The sequence below is a fragment of the Arvicanthis niloticus genome, chromosome 16 (genome assembly GCF_011762505.2).
Source record: "Arvicanthis niloticus isolate mArvNil1 chromosome 16, mArvNil1.pat.X, whole genome shotgun sequence".
Lineage (NCBI taxonomy): Eukaryota > Metazoa > Chordata > Mammalia > Rodentia > Muridae > Arvicanthis > Arvicanthis niloticus.
Window position 1 is genome coordinate 56,653,252 of NC_047673.1, and position 6,119 is coordinate 56,659,370.

Genomic DNA, 6,119 nt, shown 5'->3' on the forward strand with positions numbered 1-6,119 from the left:
ATGTCAACTAACAATCAAGCCAGGCCCGATCAAGCCAGGCCTGTACAGACACTCTTACAGACCTGTCTGACTTAAACAAACCCCTGAGAGAGACTACTTTCACATATAACTTTAAACTATGTCAGATTAAGTTAAATTCAATAATTAAAGCTAATTTGAACACACACATATATAACATAAACATAAATATGCATACAGTTGTGTGTACATACACATATATAAAGAAAGAACTCTTAAAACTCAATAAGAACATAAATAACCTAATTTTCAATTTCACAGAATTGTTCAAATTTAAATTCACAGATGTTTAGCTGAAGATTCATCAAAAAAGGTAAATAGATAGAAATTAAAAATATGAAAAGATGACACACATGATAAAACGAAAATTAAAACAGCAATGTAATATCGCTGAGCAAGCCAGCTCAGTCAGTCAACAGGGTCTTAAGGGAGGGAGTGAAGCTTGAAAAGAAAAAAAATATTTAGACAAAACTATAACATGAATCCAGCCAGTGCTGAGGCTGAAGCAGCTTTATTTCTGTCCAGCCTGCTTTTATATCATTCTAGGTACATCCAAAAACCATGGTCAGTTCTTAGATCAAAGATAAAGTAATCAAGCGAAGTAGTAAACAAGGCAATCACACAAGATAGTAGTCAAACAAAGTAGTAAGCAAAAGGATCACACAAGGTAGTAATTAAATAAAGTAGTAAGCACAAAGATAACAAGGTAGTAATTAAGCAAAGTAGTAAACAAAGCCCCATGGTCACTATTTCTAATATTCTTTTTTATTGAGTTTTTTTTTTTATTGGATATTTTATTTACATTTCAGATGTGATCCCCTTTCCCCATTCCCTCACACACACCCAGGAACCCCCTATCCCATACGCCTCCTCCTGCTTGTATGAGGATGTGTCCCCACCCACGGGCCCACTCTCACCTCCTTACCCACAAATTCTCCCACACTGGGACATCCAGCCCTCACTGGACCAAGGACCTCCTCTCCCACCTGTGCCCAACAAGGCCATCCTCCCCTACATATACAACTAGAGCCATGGGTCCCTCCCTATGTGCTCCCAGGCTGGTGGTTTAGACCCTGGGAACTCTGGTTGGTTGGTATTGTTGCTTTCCTCATGGAGCTGCAAACCCTTTCAGCTCCTTCAGTCTTCTCTCTCACTCCTCCATTGGGAACCCCATGATCAGTTCAATGGTTAGCTGTGAGCATCCACCTCTGTATATTTCAGGCTCTGGCAGACCTGTAAGGAGACAGCTATATCAGGCTCCTGTCAGCCTGCACTTCCTGACATCCACATCAGTGTCTTCCTTTGGTGACTGCACATGGGATGGATACCCAGGTGGAACAGTCTCCAGATGACCCCTCCTTCAGTTTCTGTCCCATGCTTTGTCTCCATATTGGGTCCCATGAGTACTTTGTTACTCCTTCTAAAAAGGACCAAAGCACCCACACTTTGGTGTTTCTTCTTCATGACCTTCGTGTGGTCTGCGAGTTGTATCTTGGGTATTGTGAGAGCTTTAGGGCTAATATTCAATTATCAGTGAGTGAATACTTGGGCACAGGGGAAAAGTTCTTGAACAGAACACCAATGGCTTATGCTCTAAGGTCAACAATAGACAAACAGGATCTCGTTGCAAAGCTTCTGTAAGGCAAAGAAAGGACACTATCAATAGAACAAAATGGCAACCAACAGATTGGGAAAAAATCTTTACCAATCCTACAGCTGATAGAGGGCTAATATCCAATGTATATAAAGAACTCAAAAAATTAGATTTCAGACAACCAAATAACCCTATTAAAAATGGGGTACAGAGCTAAACAAAAAATTCTCAACTGAAGAAACTCAAATGGCCGAGAAGCACCTAAAGAAATGTTCAGCATCCTTAGTCATCAAGGAAATGCAAATCAAAACAACCCTGAGATTCCACCTCACACCAGTCAGAATGGCCAAGATCAAAAACTCAGGTGATAGCAGATGCTGGTCAGGATGTGGAGAAAGAGGAAAACTCCTCCATTGTTGGTGGGATTGCAAGCTGGTACAACCAACCACTCTGGAAATCAGTCTGGTGGTTCCTCAGAAAATTGAATATAGCACTACCTGAGGACCCAGCTATACCACTTTTGGGCATATATACCCAGAAGATGCTCCAACATATAACAAGGACATATGCTCCACTGTGTTCATAGCAGCCTTATTTCTAATATTCTTATCTGAGCCTACTTTCTTGTCCTAGCCCAGTGACAAACGCCAAATTCCTAGAAGCAGCACCAAAACTCTCAACATGTCATTATGTAATTTTAAAAGTCACCACTCAGCACACTGGCAACACCAAATGTTGGTAAGGATGTGGAGCAACAGAAATGCTCACTTGGTGCTGTCATCAAGGAAAAGTGATACAGCTACTTTGGAAGACAATGTGGCAGCATATCATGAAACTAAATGTGCCTTAAAAATTGTGTTTCTTGCTATTTATTAATTTAAATGTAACTCCCACATGAAGTCTGTACACAGATGCTATATTATCTTTATTTATAATTGTCAAGACATGAAAGCAGCCAAGATATTCTCCAGTAGCTGAAGGAATAACTGTGGTGAAATGATGAGGATTATTGAGGAAATTATATCAAGCTATGTAAAGACATATAAGAAAATTATTGACTCTTACTAACAGAAAGAAGCTAGTCTGTACACTGCATAGTTGTGAATATATGACCTTCAGGGAGAGGCAAAGTATGGAGTAATGAAAAAGGTCACTGACTGACAGGGTTTAGAGAAAAAGGGGGTAAATTGTCAAAATACAAAGGATCTTTTGGAACAGTGCAGTCATGTTGTATTTGACCATAATGTTGGTTGTACATCAGCGATGATCTGTAAAAACCCACAAATATATTATGGCACTCAAAGTAACCCCTCTGTAAATGCTGGGCGTGAAAGATGCTGACCTGCTAATACAGAGCTGTCCACTGTAGAGCACGTGTCATGCTGGTGGGTTGCTGACATCAGGAAAGGCTCAGCATGCGCTAGGGAAGTTAGAGCTTATCTAGACTTTCTACCAACTTCATCTGTTAATCTAAATGTTCTCAAACGTGTATAGTTTATTTTAAAGGTCAAATTGTAGTGATAGTTTCAAAGGGCCGTGAGACTTGGCTAGAACTTCTCTTATTATTCCAATTTAGTTGCAGAAATTGCTTATCAACAAAACTAACCCAAAGGATGAATTTTTTTAAAATGAAGTATAGAATTTATTTGAAGTAACTTTGAAAGAAGCCCCTGCCTCCTTCGTCTTCTTGCTCCTTATCTGGAACTTGGCATGCCCATTCGTAGAAAAAGAAACCACAGAGAACAGAACCTAAGACAGGAACATGAGTCCTTAATACCATGAGCAACCCTGCTAGACTTGGCTGTTACTTTGGTTCCTTTTAAATGTAGAAGAAAAGTTAACGTCAGCGTGGTTTTGGAACCCTTATGTTGAAATTAGCCTATTCCACTGGCTAATTTTTATTTGTATTAGTCATTCTGTAATCTATGTTTCCATAATTAAAATAAATGGGTACTATTTTTAAAGCATTTTTAAATAGGAAAAGAAACAAATCATCCTAAGTTTTATAACTGTAGCATCCTAGAAAATACAGAAGAGTTATACTGCATAATTGCTTTATAATTTACTTTAAAATTTAGCATGCCATATACATTTCCATGTTTCTATATATCGTGGAAAAATATTTTGCATACTGTTCATGTAAGTGAGTGACCTGTAATTTACTCAGTGGCCGAGTTGTTTTTGCTCTTCCAGTGTAGTAGACCGGATCTAATTAGGGCACAGACTCCACAGCAGTAATCTGAATAGAATAACACTTAGTGTAAAGATTTATTGACTACCAGCTAAGAAGAGTAAATACTAAGAACAAGTAAAATAGAATTGTGATGATATGCCAAAGCTTAGCAAGAACACCCCCCCCCCCCAAGAACAAACATGGAAGGCTGCGTGGCCCAGACTGGGTTTTAGGTATTATAAGGATGGGTGTGGTTCTATGGATAATGGGGAATTCGCTAGCTGTATTGATTCCCAGTTGAATGTTAGGTATCTATCGAGATTGATGAGCAGGAAACTATAGACCTGTGTTGAGGAGTCAAACTTACTGGTGGGTGAGTATTCTTGAGTCACACACACACACACACACACACACACACACACTGAAGCACATAAAAGGTCTGGAATATGGCTGCAGTGCCTTCTAAAGACAGGACCTAGTGCTGCACCAGCCAGATAATGCAACATGTTCACAGTGTTTGACTGCACAATATGTGTAGAGAAAGAACAATGGATCTAGAAATGAAGTATAATACCTTGACAACTGACACAGTCAGCATACACAGGTTCATCTGACAGTAATGCCCAATTTCTCACTTTGGTTATTTTAAAACAGGAAGTTTATTTAAACAACAAGACACTTATCTTGAAGGGGAAACTATCATTTTATTCAAGAGTCGTTTATCCTGACTTAAAGACAGATTGTCCTACATGTAATAGCTACATACAAAAAGTTATAAAATTGTCCTTGGTTTTACAATGATAAATGAAAAACATTAACATTCCTCAATTGAACAAGGTGTGCTGGGTTCTTTTGTTAAAACAATGAGAGCAAAATAACTTTCTGGAATATAAAGATAAGAGCCGAATGACTGTGCTACAAGTGGGGGAAGTGGGCTATTTTCACAGAACCAGTGCTCTCCCCCAAACCATCTCTATCTGATGTCAACCCAAACAGAACACTGGCCATTAGTTTAAAAAAGAAAAAGAAAAAAGAAGAGAAATGGGCTTGTGTACATACTCCTGTTACTTTATGAACAATAAAGAAATGGGAACAGGGAAATGAATAGAGAAAAGTCTACTGTATTAGTCAAGATGTAGCAGAACCAAATTGCATTTCTAATTGAGAATCTATTCTTGGTCTATAACAAACTTCTGGAGGAAAGTAGCAGGCTCCCTATTTAGGAGACACCTCCTATCTGATGCTGGATCATACCAATCGTATCTTCACCCTCCATTCAGCACTGTGCAGGTGTGGTTGTTTCATTGACTGCTTGCCCATCAAACTGGAATCTGATCTGCCTCATTGACAAACCCTGCCATTCCCAATAGACCTTCATTAGTTTACTAAGTGGTGTGTGCCTCTTAATCTCAAACTGCACCACAAAACCATCCTGCCTTGCCACCTTCAAACTAATATGGTTGCTATTCTCAGCCTCGACCCCTTCCTTGGGTTTTTCATCAGCCACGGTGAACAGTGGAGTCTCCTCAGCTGCCATTTCACAAGAGGCACCAGGTCCACACTGAAGAAACATATAGTTGGCAGCAAGAATGGCAGAAGAAGGAGGCAGCAATGGGTGAACCCCACCTTGTGTTTTTGACATCTCACTTGGAACATCTGATCCTAAGCAATGGGTGCAGGAATGACATGTGGCTCATCCATTCATCCTTTTATCACCTGTTTATCTGTCTTTCTGTTATCTATCTAGCTAGTGTGTATCTGTCTTCTATAAGCCATCATCAGCCATGTATTTACCTAATGTTTATGTAGCATCTGTATGTCTGTCAGGCCAACAGTTGCTTACTGAATCCACATATTGAGAGTCACATGTATTTTTTAGCTTGTTTGGCAGGGAAGTTATGAGTCTTTTGCTGTTGAGGACAGAACACCCCCCTCAAAAATGAGGCCTTTGTGACAGGAAGCATCACTCAGAGATCCAGAGCAGTAGGGTTCTAATAATCTTGTTTAAGTCTTAAAGTCAACCATCTGTCAGTATTTCAGTTATGTGACCCAGCAAATATTCACCTTTCTCTTAGTTAGTCCAGTTCGATTGGATTATTATATTTTCTGTTACTGGCAACAGAAAATATATTATGCTAGTAGTGCCTCGTGGTTTCACCACATTAGGAATTTTTGTAATTCCTAATGTATTTGGTCACAATTTTCTTAGTAACTATTAAAATAGTATCTTAAAGATTGTTTATATATGATATGTGGCCACAAATAAATTATTACTACTCCAATGACATATTGATTTATATTGGATGGCTGAAGTAGGCTGTGTGCTTTGCTAGG

General features: G+C 39.1%; 1 pseudogene; it reads right to left on the bottom strand.

The window, feature by feature from the left end:
• Positions 1-5,004: 5,004 nt before the first annotated feature.
• Positions 5,005-5,427, bottom strand: LOC117721346 (small ubiquitin-related modifier 2 pseudogene; annotated as a pseudogene).
• Positions 5,428-6,119: the final 692 nt, after the last annotated feature.